Genomic DNA, 14,306 nt, shown 5'->3' with positions numbered 1-14,306 from the left:
TGCATAGCCCTAAATAAAGAGACATTTAAATAAAACAACAATTTTCCTTCTCTCCTACCTGTCACTACTCTTTTGCTTTCTAAGCCAGGACCCTCTGCGGCTGTGACTACAGGAGAATGTCTCGCTGCTTTCCAGAGTTGGTGCCTTATGGCGATCCTGGAAAATTTAAGACGGTGAAACAAAACTGAGATGTTTTCTGCTCCAGGATCCTCAGAATCCAGGACTCAGAGAAGAAAAGAGATATTTAATAACATGTACAACTCTTAGCTAATTAAAAATAGTGTATAAAAATCTAAACATCAATATCATACTCGCCAACTATTTAATATTGATTATGACTAAATATTGGACCTATTTAATATTGCTTATGACTTGCTGAGCTTTTTTTTTCCTTTCCTCTTTTGAGCTGCTGCTATCTGAGATCCCCTCACTCCTTTTACTATTAATAAACTCCAGGATGCCTCTGCAAGCAACCTCCAGGAGTCAAATTTACTGCATTTTGCATCAGCACTTTGTGCTGTGCAGACTCCTCTTTGAAGAACTCCTTTCCACTGCTTCTCCTTGGACACTAGCTCAGGATCCGACGAGGACCACACCCAGTCCCTGCACTCCGCCAAGCATAATACACGGGGAAACTTCTCCTGTCAGATCTCTCTGAGCACCCCCAGATCGCTACACTAAGGTAAGTGCCTTTCCATTATCCTGAGCTGGGCTTTTAGAATAAAAAAAAAACTTTAAATAAGGAAAGAAGGCATGGCGCTGAGGCAAGGAGAATAAAATAAAGCAGATGAAAATAGTTTATGACATCTGTAAAAGTTAAACCTGAAACACAGTGCAGAAAAGTTCTGCTGAAGTTGCAGACTGGCCCCAAGCAGGAGACGTGCTCGGAGTCTGTGCCCAGGAATGCTGCCTGAGTAACTGGAGACCTCCTCGGAGCCTTGCATTGCGTTGACTCACAGCTCACTGCTGTGCACTTCTTCAGGCTGGTAATAATGTTCTCCTTCACTCATACTCTTACAGTTTTTTTCTTTAGCTCCCTACAAAATGAAGATTTTGATGAGACTTGAAATGCAAATCATTCCTTTTCCTCTTCCTTGTGTGAAGCTTCAAGGGTTCAGGTCTGGGAGGATTAGTCAGCTCTTGCTGTTGAAGATTTCTTTCTGGAACCCTATCCTTGACATGTCTTGGAATATGGATTGAATGCAAGGCACAGTATAGAATACTGCATGATCCACTTACAGTAAATTCAGGTTTTGGCCTGGAATATGGCAGAGGTTTTGTGGACCAAGGGATGTCAAACACTGGTCCTTGAGGTTTTTCAGCAGCAGCAGCAGTGGCATACTAAGGGAGGGGGGGGTGCAGGGGGAGCGGTCCACCTCGGGTGACAGCCAGGAGGGGGGTGCCATCGAGAGGAAGGACAGTGGCCATGAACAAAGTCCATCCCGCTCATGGCAGAAAAGGAGGGAGGCCACCGGGCTGCGAGCAGAACCCATCTCACTTGCAGCAGAAGAAGAGGGAAGCCACCGGGCTGCGAGCTGTGGAAGACAGTGAAGAGGGAGGCTGGATAGCCACAGGCAGCTGAAGAGGGAGAGGGCCAGAATGACCACATGCGAGCCTATGTGATAAGAGAGTGTGGGTGTTTGTAAGTAAGTAAGAGATTGGACGCCTGTGAGTGTGTGTGTGTGTGTGTAGGGGAGTGAGGGTGTGTGTGAGTGTGTGTGTATGTAAGTAAGAGATTGTGAGCTTGCATGTGTGTATGGGAGTGAGAGTGCATGTTTGTGTGTAAGAGAGGGAGCTTAAGTGAAGGAGTGTGTGAGAATGTTTGCAAGAGAGAGAGAGAGTGACCTGTGTGAGGGAGAGACAAATGGAGGAAGCCTGTGTGCAGGGGTGTGGGAGAATGTGAGCAAGAGAGAAAGGGAGCCTGTGTGAGGGAGAAGGGAACCAGAGATCACTGGGGGAGAACGGAGAAGTGAATCTTGGGGAGGGTGCCAAAGGAAGTATCCACCCCGGGTGCCAAATACTTTAGGTATACCACTGTTCAGCAGCTCTGGTTTTCTGCATAACCAAAATAAGTACATTGATCATAAACTAAGGAATATTCGCTATGTAAATCACGAAAACCTGTATATCCTGTTAGTGGCCCTTGAGGACTGGAGTTTGTATCCTTGGAAGAAACTGATTCAACTGATTTCCCAGATTAGTATATTACTTCTGTGTTGGACTATAATGACAAGGATTTTTTTGTGCAGGAAAGATAGAAATGTCTCATAATGGAAGAGCACTGTACCTTTTGGATCAACTAGCTTTCTATTATAAGGGAACATTTAAAAAATATGTTAGTGAATGAGAGAAACCCTGATTTTAATACCTATCACTGGACCAATATCGGAATTATCGAAAGATGATGTGTAGTACCACAAAAGCCCCTTTGACTAATGAAAGGATCTAGGTGGTCTCAACAGCTTATGTATAAATTCATCTTTGGCTAATTCCTGCACTGATCCAATAAACGTCATCCCAAATTGCAAAGAATCAAGGCTTCTCTGGGATCAATATGACTCGTTAAAAAACCCCCATAACCCTAATTGCCCTGAGAATTGAGGGCATCTGTCAGTTCTACATTGTTTAGTAGTCATTGCAGCTTTTTTTTTTTACTATTACCAGAATGCTTTGAATTGTGCATTAACAATACAGCTTGGACTTATCCATCATGATGATAGATTACTGGGCAATTGTTCAATGAGAAGTGCACATAACTTTGTAAACCTTTTGCTAGGAGCTGAGGCTCAGAAGGCTAGAGTAAGGTACTGTAAAGTAGGGTTGGCTGGGACCAAATGGAGTTGGTAGTTGAGGGACTATTTCCAAGATCTGAAAGAGATGCAAAGTGGAGGGAGATACACAAAAAAAGAGTGCATTTATCAGAAAGAGGGTTTTAGACTGGAGTACACACAATTCAATTTATATAAATAGGCTTGGCAAACTGTTTTAAGAGAATAAAGTTCACAGGCCCTTTTTTCCTGAGTTAAGTTCATGCAAATGGAGTTTATTATAAGAACATCGACTGAGTCAACCAAAATGTCACAGGGAAGTGCCTCTGTAGTGTGCTGCATTAGTCACTGGAGACTTCAATACAAAAGTCACTGCTCTGGATTACTGGCACAGAAGCATGGTGAAACTATAAAAAGGCATCCTTCTACAACTGAAATTACTCCTATTGGAAGGGATATGTCATGCATTGACATATGTCCTTACAAAGAGCTCATTTTCATTAGAAAGATTCTCATGGAACTTAAACAGAAAAGAACACAGAGGTTTAACATGGCAGAACTAAGAAATAAAATTTTTTTACAAGGTTCAAATTGCAGTTTTTCAAGTTGAAACATTTAGCTCCCTGTTTTTCATTCATATTAAGATGCATTTAGCATTTCCCCCATGTATCCAGCTAAAATATAGCCATATAATTTAGGTGCATTCTGGGGAATTTCTGGGAGGAGTTAGATTAGTTGACTAAATTATCCAGCTAACTCTATTGTACTGATTACAGTTCTGGGGACCACACTTCAAAAGGAGATAAACCAGTTGGAGTCAGTCCAAACAGTGGCTACTAAAATGGTCAGTGGGTTTCATTCTAAAGAATATGGGGATAGACTTAAAGATCTGAACATGTATACCCTAGAGGAAAAGGGAGATATGATATTTAAATTCCTCCAAGGTTTCCATGCACAGGAGGCAAGCCATTTTTAATGGAAAGGAAGCTCTGTTATACAGAGTTAGCTAGATGACATATTGGACTACCACTAGTCATGGTATAGAGCTGCCCTAAAGTTAGCTAGATGACCTCTACGATAGCCGTCTATGTTCAATAGTGCGGCTGCACTACTAAATATCTTTCCAAAGTTAGCAGGATAAGTTTATCCAGCTAACTTTGCAATCTGGCCAGTAACTGAATATGGACCTCTCTCATGTTTAAAATTTTTTGTAAGTGCCTTCTGCATAGTAACTCATACTGTTATGAATCTAAGCATATATAAGTGATGCCATGCTGATGATCCTTATCTAAATTAACAGCTGTTAGTGTTTTATTGTTTAAGACTGTTACAAGGTTCCCCTTCAGTTTGCAGTGGAACAATTTTATCCAACTGTTGTTCCACTGTACTCATTGACACTGCTCCACGGTTAGTGAGAGAGGGGTGTGTTATCTGAATGACAACTAGTTCTTTATATCAGACTCCTCTGCAAGCATCAGAATGATGTCTAAAAAGGATTAATATTTGGTGAGTGTGCAAAGAGACTTTTAAAAAACAAAAACATGCACTACTGTTACTCCAAAAAATATTTGAATATATATAGGAAATGAAACAGTTTTCATGAGCAACATTGTGGAAGGAATGTCAGGAAAGCTTTGTCATTTTGCCAATGATACCAATATCTGCAACAGGGTAGATAGCCATGAAGGTGTGAAGCTGAAGAATTAGTCTAGGATCTGGCAGCTGAGATTTAATGCTAAAAAATGCAGAGTTATGCATTTAGGTTGCAAAAACCCAAGGGAGAGGTACAGTACAAGGAGTGAAATTCTTTGAAGCATGAAAGAAGAGCAGAATCTGGGGGTGATCGTATCTGATGATCTTATAGTGGCCAAATAGGTGGCTAAAGCAACAGCAAAGTCAGAAAGATGCTTGGGTGCATAGGGAGAGGAATGGTCTGCAGAAAAAGGGAAGTGATAATGCTCCTGTATGGGTCCCTGGTGAGATCTCATTTGGAATATTGTGTACAATTCTGGAGACCACATTTCGAAAGGATATAAACCAGTTGGAGTAGGTACAGATGTAGCTACTAAAATGGTCAGTGGGCTTCATTCTAAAGCATATGGAGACAGACTTAAAGATCTAAACACACATACTCTAGAGGAAAGGCAAGATAGGGGAGATATGATAGAGATATTTAGATAACTCCAAGGTTTCCATGCACAGGAGACAAGCCACTTTCAGTGGAAAGGAGGATCTAGAGCAAGGGGTCATGGGATGAGGCTGAAAGGGGGAAGACTGTAAATAATGTTAAAGGTGAATTTTCAAAGAATTGCAGGCGTACAAATCAGCACATTTGCGCACAAATAACATATACTCGCTTATTTGCTATTTTATAAACCTCAAAATACACGTGTAAGTAAGGGTACGTGAATAAATTTGCATGTGTAAAAACAGGCAGGCCAGGGATGTTTCGGGGCAGTGCCAACATTTACACAAGTAAGTTGGGTGGGGATGCTTTTCATCAGCCACTAGGCCTGTAAGATATTTTTTATTTCTCTACATGGCACTTAACTGGCTACATTATTTTGAATATAGCTGGTTAAATCTAAAGTTTTCTGGCACATGATGCTGATAACTCTAGGCCTGTTCTGACACAAGCTAACTTAGGGATTTATTTTCTAAGGCTATTGCAGGCTTGTGCTGTTAGCGCAAGCCTGCAATAGCTAGCGAAGGTAGTGCACACCTGCGCTACCTACATCGGGGCGGAGTCGGCCCCGGAAGAGGAGGAGTTGGGGCGTCACTGGGGCCGACCCTGCAAGGATGGCGCGGACAGCGAAAAGGTAAGGAGCCTTTTTGCTGCCTATTTCGCGCCCAATAACTACACCTTTTATGGTGTAGTTATTCGGCGTGACGCCAGCAGCGATCGATCGCACCATGGCGGTGCGATCACTGCCGGCTAGCGCAGGACCGCCCCCCCCGTTTCACCCCCCGCCCCTTATGACCCAATGAATATCGCTGGAATGCCTCTTTTTATCTAGCTAAATTTTAGCCACTTAATGACTTTTCATGCTAAAATCTAGCTGGATATGTGGTTCAATATTTAAAAAATTGCTATTTAGCCAAACAACTTGTGAGTTATCCAACTAAATGCTTTTGAATATTGACACCTAAATGTCCTAAGCATTTTCCTCACAGACACAAAATGGGAAAACATCCTTTAGTACATCTGACACTATGTATTAGAAGCAAAACATTGTTGGAAAGCAGAACATATTTCCATATAGGGCCTGATTTTATAAAGGATTTACATGTTTTCAGGTGACTTTTCAAAAGAGTTGCAAATGTAAATGTAACATACTATTATAGTAATTTTCAAAAGCTATTTACCCATGTAAGTGCACTTAATGCTCTCATCTCTCTTTTGCATTCTCTTCATTCCAAGTTACATTTTATCCCTGTTTTATTGTAACTGCTACCTTATTCTTCTATCACATGTTAATGTTTTTAAGTTATTAAGGGGTAGATTTTCAGAGCCCTGCTCGCCTAAATCCGCCCAAAACCGGGCGGATTTACGCGAGCAGGGCCCTGCGCGCCAGTGAGCCTATTTTACATAGGCTCACCGGCGCGCGCACAACCCCGGGACTCGCGTAAGTCCCGGGGTTTTCGGAGTGGGCGTGTCGGGAGGCGTGTCGGGGGGCGGGGCCGGATTGCGCGGCGTTTCGGGGGCGTGCCGGCAGCGTTTTGGGGGCGGGTACGGGGGCGTGGCTACGCCCCGGGGCGGTCCGGGGGCGTGGCCTCGCCCTCCGTACCCGCCCCCAGGTCGCGGCCCGGCGCGCAGGGGTCCCGCTCGCGCGCGGGGATTTACGCCTCCCTCTGGGAGGCGTAAATCCCCCGACAAAGGTAGGATCGGGGTTTAGACAGGGCCGGGCGGGTGGGTTAGGTAGGGGAAGGGAGGGGAAGGTGAGGGGAGGGCAAAGGAAAGTTCCCTTCTAGGCCGCTCCGATTTCGGAGCGGCCTAGGAGGGAACGGGGGTAGGCTGCGCGGCTCGGCGCGCGCAGGCTATACGAAATCGATAGCCTTGCGCGCGCCGATCCAGGATTTTAGCCGATACGCGCGACTATGCGCGTATCTACTAAAATCCAGCGTACTTTTGTTTGCGCCTGGAGCGCAAACAAAAGTAGGCTGTTCGCGCTCGTTTGAAAATCTACCCCTAAGTATTTATTCTGTTGTCACACCTTGTTATTTGTAAACCGGCATGATGCGACTCCCATCGCGAATGCCGGTATATAAGAAATTTAAATAAATAAATAAAAATAAATAAAGCCTTTGAACAATTCAATGGCATATATTGTTGCAATTTTCAAAAGCCCGCTTACACGGGTAAAGCGCTTTTACACATGTAAAACCCAGTTTTAAGCATACAAATGCTTTTGAAAATAAGGTCCTTAAAACTGGGTTTTACATGTGTAAATGTGCTTTACCCGTCCATGTAAGTGGGCTTTTGAAAATTGTTACAATATATGCCATTAAATTGTCCATAACGTATTGAAAAAACAAGCTACTGTACCTATATTGGACAAAAATGGGCTGTAATAATAAATGGTATGTAATAATAAATGGTAGAAGGTGTATGTTTTATAAATGGCCCAATTAAAGTTCCATCCAAGTTACTATAGAATGCTGATATATTCATTAACAAATCACCAAATCCATCTAAAAAGAATATTTGTGTTATAACAGTCAATTCAATCTTTGAATTTTTTTGCAATTAAAATGTAACTTCTTTAGAAATCAAATGTTACTTAAATCAGCGATTGTACCTCTACTATGACAAACATTAACGGTTTCTGCATTCAAACTTCCTGTATTTTATATATCACAACAATCCAATCCAACGTGGCCTTTCTCAGGGAATAGTGATGAATGATAGCTTTATCACTTGTTTAACGAACCGGATCTTATCTGTATAATTTCACCTTCATGAACTTTAAATTTGTAAAAGCGACCATTTAAATTTCTCCATGTGAGTTAGAGCAAGCCTATCAGAATTGTCAAAGAAAAACCTAGCCAATTAGAGGTACTTAATCATATATCCAATGAAAAGAGACCAGCCACAATACTAGCCAACCAAAGACCATATTAGACTCACCGGATGTTCTAGTTTTCAGAGATGCATTGAGATGGTTATTGACAGGAACATCAACCAATAGGCCATCCTCAATATATATCAAATGAAGACAAATCACACCAAAATTGACCAATCAAGATCTTCATTCTTCCCTGCCGAGGACCTGTATTGAGTGTATAAATCCAAAAACATTCTCGATAATTTAAAGCAGATCTCAAATCACCTCCCTGTGATGGCATCTGAACTTGTTCAATTATTGTCCAACAAATTTGGTCAAATGTGTGTGAAAAATTACCACAATATTGCACCTTCGGTGTACCCAATTTTTCTGTGTGTAAATGCAATTTATGTTCTATCAGTCTGGTTTTAACTGCACATATGTTGCGACCAAAGTACAACTTAGGGCAAGGGCAAACACAAACATAAATCACATTGGCAGAATTATAATGAGTTGTCGCTCTCCTCTTCACCACATACCCTGTCACCAGATCTTGCCAAACAGCTTCTATCACAGTATCACAAAAACTGCAATGATTACATCGCTGATGGTGACCAACTCATGCTGTCATCACTGTCAAATGAGAATGAACTACTTGGTTTCTTATATTAGAACCTCTCATCATAGCTAGCAGGGGAGGATTTTTGAATACATCATGCAATGTTAGTACATATCAATGTTTTCCTAATGAAAGCTGCTATTGATGCAGCCATTGTTGTTTGTTTTAACACGCATACCAATCTAGAATTATCCTTGCATGATTTATATTATAACAAAATTTGTTGATCAGTGTACCTAGCCCATTTATAGGCATTTCTGATGGCCTTATGTGGATACTCTCTTGCTTTGAACCTGGCTGCCAACTCAACTGCCTATTGATCAAATTCTTCCAAACTTGAACATATCTGCCTAATCCGAAAAAAATTGGCTGAAAAGTACTCCCAATTTAAATGATCTTGCATGATGACTATGAAATCATAATAAATTATTCCTATCTCTGGGTTTACTGTGGTAATAAACTGTCCATCCTCATATTGAACCAATACATCCAAAAATGCTATCGATTGCCTGTCCCATTGTATGGTAAAGTTGAGAATGGGATCCAAATAATTTATTTATTGTGTGAATTCAAATAACTTTTTCTAGGTCCATATAAAGAAAATATCATCAATATAGTGATGCCACTTCATTATATGTTGCTACCACTTAGAAGTCACATCTCAAATATGGCTACATATCGATTAGCTACTGAGGGGGCCATAGATGACCCCATTGGGATGCCGTAGATCTGATGATAATAATTTGACCCAAACATGAAATAGTTATTAAATAACAGTCTCCGTGCCAACTTTACCAAACATTCAGTAGGTATGCGTTGGAAACCTGATCATTGTGATAATACATCTTCTATTAACTCCAGTGCTGCATACTGTGGTATATGTGTATAAAGAGCTTGAATGTCCATAGTAACCAATAATATCCTTTGTGATGATAACTGTAGAACTTGTAAAATATTAAAAAAATTAAATGTATCTTTAATATAAGAATCCATCTGTACCACTACCTGTTGCAAAAAATGATCAATGAAAACAGCAGGATGTTCCAATAACACCCCATTTAATGAGACTATCAGCCTAATAGGAGGAGTATTCAAATTCTTGTGTTTTTTATGGACCGAATAAATTGATCTGCGTAGATGAATTACCTGTAAATACTTCTTCTCTTTTATGGGCAAAAAAGGTGCTGGTTCAATTAGCTGATGTAATTGCTGTTGAAGGTTCTCTGTAGGATCATATGTCAACAAACAATAAAACCTTTGATGGTTTAAATGTTCCAACAATGATTTTTCATAGGTCACTCGATCTTGCACTATGACAGCTCCCCTCTCTGCTGGCTTTATAACCAACCCAGGAGAGGTTGCCAAAGTAGATAGCACATATCTCTGTTCATTTGTCATATTATGGTAATGGTTTTCCTTCTTGATTTCCATAGCTATCAAATCCTGTAAAACCAGTTCTCTAAAAATAAAAAAATGCAACTCCATCGGACCTGGTGGATTCCAGGTTGAGCGAATTGTCCATAGCATATTCACATGCAAGTGCACTTTATGTGCATAAATGGCTTTTTAAAATTGCTACGATAGTATGCTACATTTACACATATAACTCCTTTTTTTGTTTTTAAAGTGCTAACTTAGATGACAGTGATTGCCTATGTTATTATTTAAACTGTCTCGTTTATTTATTTAGTTATTTTATTATGTATGTTTTTCCTGTGAGCTGCTCAGAGCTTTTTTTATTGAGTGGCATAAAAATAAATAAATAAACCTCCATAGGATATATTTATTTATTTATTTATTTGGAACTTTTATATACCGACATTCATGTACAAGATTTCATATCACATCGGTTTACATCAAAACAAGAATCGCATGAAAGAATGCATTACATTAAACAAGGGATACAAGAACTGGGATCAACATTGTAAGTAAATGCCGCGCTCATCCTGCGAGCAAGAAACTGAAAACGCACTCTATCACATTTCCTGGCAATACATAACAGGGGATCTAATCAAACTTTGCTAGAATCTGAAGAATGAGAAGACGAAAGGGGCAAAAAACATGTGAACTGGGTAGGAATGGACATAAAGGTAAATTAACAGGGTGATGGGAAAAAGTGGAGACAATAGACCAGAGGATGATAGCAGATTTACTAACATGGGGGATAGAAGGATACATAGCCTGCCAGCAAGTTATGCCTTGATCAGAGCAAGAAAAGCTTGATTAAATATACTATTCACATTTAAAGTCAAAAGATCTGTTGACTAATAGTTGCATACAATGTTGCTGCTCCACATGCTTGGTTCTTTTCCCAGCAATTCTCTGGACATTTGCACTCTTTGAAAATAAACCAACCGCATCTTTTTCCTTGTTTTTACTAGAGATGTGAATCAGAACCGGAATCGGTTCGGTTCCGGTTCCAATTCAAATCGTGCATTTTTTTTCGTCCGGCCCGATTGTTTTTTTTTATCGGCTGCGCCCAATCCGATAAACAAAAAACCCACCCCGACCCTTTAAAACCGCTCCCTTAGCCTCCACCACCCTCCCGACCCCCCCAAAAACTTTTAAAAATTACCTGGTGGTCCAGCGAGGGTCCCGGGAGCGTTCTCTTGCGCTCGGGCTGTCGGCCGATAAACAAAAAACCCACCCGACCCTTTAAAACTGCTCCCTTAGCCTCCACCACCCTCCCGACCCCCCCAAAAACATTTTAAAATTACCTGGTGGTCCAGTGGGCCCCGGTAGCGATCTCCCGCTCTCGGGCCGTCGGCTGCCACTAATAAAAATGGCGCCAATGGCCCTTTGCCCTTACCATGTGACAGGGTAACCGTGTCATTGGCCGGCCCCTGTCACATGGTAGAAGCACTGGATGGCCGGTGCCATTTTTAAAGATGGCGCTGGCCGTCCACTGGATGGCCCACGCCATTTTTAAAGATGGCGCCGGCCGTCCAGTGCTCCTACCATGTGACAGGAGCCGGCACTAACCCGATTAACAATTTTTTCACGATAAATCGGTGGAATTTCTATTGTATCGCTCTCTTTAACGATTAATGATGATTTAAAAAATATTGGACGATACTTTAAATCATCAAAAGACGATTCACATCCCTAATTTTTACAGATATATTCACATAAAAGTTAGCTCTTCTCAGTCCCCAATGCTGGTTTATCAACAGACAAAAACACACAAATCTGTCTTTATCATGTTCATTTGATCTAAAGCAATTCTTCCAATGCTTTTCACATCATGTAGGACTCACTGTATCTCTCTGGAAGTTTTCAATTGTCTGTTTTTCCTGTGCGTGTATAATATTGAGCCTCTGTAACAGCTGATTCCCTTTAAGATTGTCACTTTTAGGTCAGTGAACATGTCCTCATACCCATATAACACAAAAACATATTCCCATAGTTGATCTTCATTTCTCAGTGAATGCTCATGTTTTCTGTTACAGCCATAGGTTGTTGGCAAAACTAGCTGGATCACATTTAAAATTCAATAGTTTATTGGCAATATCTGAAAATGTTTAAGATAGACCTGGGTTTCTATGATGTATTCTCTGTGTGGCCATTATGATTCACATGAAATCTCAGGCACAAGTTTTACTTTGCATAGAGGCATTACAGAAATCCATTTTAGTTTTACAGTAAATTCTCATACACATCCCCCATAGCAAATTCAGACCTGAAACCCGTGGTGTGCAACAACATTCAAAATAGGGTATTCAGTAAAAGCACCTCCTGGTGGACTCACCTTCTCTTCTCTCTCCTACTCTCCCCATCACTCCCTGGCTTAATCACCTTTCCTTCCCTCTCCGCCCCACTTCCCTGGTATAATTGCTTTGCCTAGCCTTCCCTTGCCCCCTCCCCCAGCTCAGTCTTCTTCCCTCCCCTCCTCCTACCCCCTGCCATAATCACCTTCCCTCCTTCCCTTTCTTTTCTCCCCAGCATAATTGCCTTCCCTCCTTCCCTACCCTAACTCCCCCACTCCCTCCCTAGCATAATCACTTTTCCTTCACTCCAAACCCTGAACTCACTCCACCCCCACCTCATAAGTCATCTTGTCTCAATCTCCCATCCCCTGGTGTAATCATCCGTCCTTCCTCCCAGCACAATATTTACTTATTTTATTTATTTATAACTTTTCTGTACCGAAGTTCAAATAACAGAGTTAATTATCACTCCGGTTTACATTGCAACCATAAAAAAACAGTGACAAAGTTATCTTACATAGAACAGGGGGAGAGAAAAACTTGGATACAGCTTAAGCATGGGGAGTAACGTGTCAAAACTGGTAAGAACTGGTAAGAGTTGGCTTTTTGGGGTAACAAGGTATTCCGAGGGAGGGGGTAGGAATGAGGGATTGGAAGGGGGTTGGAAGGTGGGGGGGGGGGGAGGGTAGCGGAGGGTTACCATAGATTTAATGAAACTAATATACATATATTAAATAGCTTAGTCAGTGGAAGAAAAAGTGCTTAGGCATCTGAGCTTAGGAAGAGAAGGTCCGTGGAGGATGAGGCAAGGACATGTGTTATAGGAAGGCTTGTCTGGCTAAATTTTTTAAACAATAATCAGTATTTTATTCCACACAACCTTCACCCCAGTCATCAATCCTCTTCTCTCCTCCCAGCACAATAATCAGTATTTTAATCCACACAGCCTTCACCCCAGTCATCAATCCTCTTCTCTCCTCCCAGCACAATAATCACTTTTTATTCTCCACAATCCCATCTCCCAGTCCAGTCATCTCTCCTCCTCTTCCTCCCTCATGAATAGTCAATTTCTTCTCTCCTCCTCCCCTATTGACTCCAGGGGGGTCACAGTGGGGAGGGGAGGAGGAAAGAAGAAATTGACTATTCATGAGGGAGGAAGAGGAGGAGAGTGTCCTTGCTGTATTGGCAGACGCTACTCCATGGCTGTGTTATTGGAGGAGGACCCTCTGGGCCAGCTGCATCATTGGAAGGAGACATTTCAAGCCTACCCCCCTGCCTTCCCCCATACCAAATGCAATATCTGGGAGGGTGAAGATCCTGACTGGGTTGACCTCAACCTCTTGGTACATTTTTGTTACCCTTACTGGGGGGGTTTTAGTCCCAAGGGCACACAAATTAATTTTTCTTTGGACCTGCTCTGGCTAGAAAATACTCCCATGCTCAAACTCTTAATCCTGGGAGAATTCTTTTTATGGGGGAAAGCTCTCGCTTATGGCCCGGACCATGGTGTCTTGCTTCTAGTGTGTATGTAGGCTGAAGGTGCATCTCATGAGGTGAGACACTATGATAAATCAGAAGGATCAGGCTTAAATTAAAATTTACTGATTTGATAATAAATAAATTAAAGTCAATTTGTCTATAATGTTGAAGTTTCATCTGACTATGATACATGAGTGCTTTTCCTCTGTAGGTAGGTGTCCTTTATTCACACCTAAGGATAGAGCTCCCATGGTGATTTTACTTATACTAAGCTCACCCAGCGGCTATCTGGGAATCATATTGGAGAGGTCCCCAACTTCACAGTCAAACAGTCCTATCTTACTCTGTCTCCTTTCTGGACACCCAGCCCATCCTGATCCCATAAGTGGAGATCCAGTTGGGGTCTCCCAATCTTGTTCTTCCATCCTTAATTGATATTTCTGGGGACTTCTCTTGGGAAGAAGTCAGAGGGGATCAGACTACCTCAGCACTGCAATCCTGGTGGGAAGTGGGGATCCATAAACCTCCCCACACTGTTCAGGTCCAAAAAATACTTCTAAATTTAAAATTGGATACATCTTCTGCCCTCACTGTCTCTCGCAGCAGGAACCATCACTGGTGCTTGCCCACCTAGGATTTAGAGCAGGCTCACAGGTCTTTGGGGCTCTGCTGAGAGCCCTTTTGCCCC

The 14,306-nt window shown here is 41.8% G+C and overlaps 1 protein-coding gene across 1 annotated transcript in view; it reads left to right on the top strand.

Moving 5' to 3' along the window:
• The first annotated feature begins 486 nt into the window (after positions 1 to 486).
• MYOZ1 (myozenin 1) overlaps positions 487 to 14,306 on the top strand; it is an 80,696-nt gene continuing 66,876 nt past the window's right edge. The window contains exon 1 of the mRNA XM_029608968.1: positions 487 to 682. The gene's annotated coding sequence lies outside the window, so the exon portion shown is untranslated. The remainder of the gene's footprint in view (positions 683 to 14,306) is intronic.

Source organism: Rhinatrema bivittatum, chromosome 7 (genome assembly GCF_901001135.1).
Source record: "Rhinatrema bivittatum chromosome 7, aRhiBiv1.1, whole genome shotgun sequence".
NCBI classification, from domain to species: Eukaryota; Metazoa; Chordata; class Amphibia; order Gymnophiona; family Rhinatrematidae; genus Rhinatrema; species Rhinatrema bivittatum.
This window is presented reverse-complemented; position numbering and strand designations above follow the sequence as displayed.